This window comes from Morone saxatilis, unplaced genomic scaffold (genome assembly GCF_004916995.1).
Source record: "Morone saxatilis isolate NCDOM2014 unplaced genomic scaffold, NCSU_SB_2.0 Contig7, whole genome shotgun sequence".
NCBI lineage: Eukaryota > Metazoa > Chordata > Actinopteri > Moronidae > Morone > Morone saxatilis.
This window is the reverse complement of record NW_023340246.1, coordinates 19,265,290-19,266,233: the sequence shown is the minus strand read 5'-3', so window position 1 is coordinate 19,266,233 and position 944 is coordinate 19,265,290. Positions and strand designations below refer to the sequence as shown.

The window sequence follows — 944 nt, the reverse complement described above, 5'->3', positions numbered from 1 at the left end:
GCGACTAAAAGGATAACAATATGGTTCCCCCTTACCTTCAAAGATGTCTGGTAGTAAATGTATAAATCTAGATCATTCTTAAAATTATTATCTTTTTCAGCCAAAACCTACCACAAGGTTTAAGAGTTCCACTCCCTTTGTAGAGTTGCCTATTTTGTCCATTAAGTTATTGTTGATATAAAACATAATGCTGAGAAGTGGAAACTTTTTATCCATTTACAAGCATTCTGATTGGCTGGGAAAGTGGTGGATTAACATTTAGTAACCGGACAGTGTAACCGAACACCTATAACGTAGGTGTTTGATTGCAGTTCTATATTAGTAAAGACAGCAACAGTGAGGCTTAAATATCTTGGGGTTATTGGTGTGACCACGACAACAACAGAAAATAGTGATAAATAGCTTCTCAGTGCAAACCAATAAAATGTGGATGTCCAAATCAGCGGTCAGAAGTTTAAATAGTATTAGCTGGAGTGAAGCTGATATCTATATGACATACGAGGTACAGCAGAAGGGGTGTGGAGAGGAAATGTGACCAAACCTGTGTAGAAAATAAAGATTTGTAGAAAAGGGAAGGTAAAAGTAAGGGAGGGGAGGGAGGCAGCCGGTGTGAGGGAGAGAGTGCACTAAATAAGGGTATCTCTGCTAGTAAATTAAAGGCTGGTATTTAGATATTTTTAATTCGATTACTTATGGTACTTTGTCACCACATCATCTATTGCAGTCATGGAACATATCACATGTTATTGGGTGTTATGCCTTATATATACACTATACATAAATTAGACCCCAGGAAGACTAGAAACCAATTTGTGGGAGCTTATCAGCAACCTAATGAAGAATAAATCAATAATGTTATGCAATATAGAAGAGAACATGCAGACCATAAAGATAGACGGATAAAATAAATCTGTGGATTTAACTTTAAGATTAAAAATCCATTT

The 944-nt window shown here is 36.1% G+C and overlaps 1 protein-coding gene across 1 annotated transcript in view; it reads left to right on the top strand.

Moving 5' to 3' along the window:
• Positions 1 to 944, top strand: part of galnt14 (UDP-N-acetyl-alpha-D-galactosamine:polypeptide N-acetylgalactosaminyltransferase 14 (GalNAc-T14)) — a 124,514-nt gene that overhangs the window by 81,700 nt on the left and 41,870 nt on the right. The window lies entirely within an intron of this gene.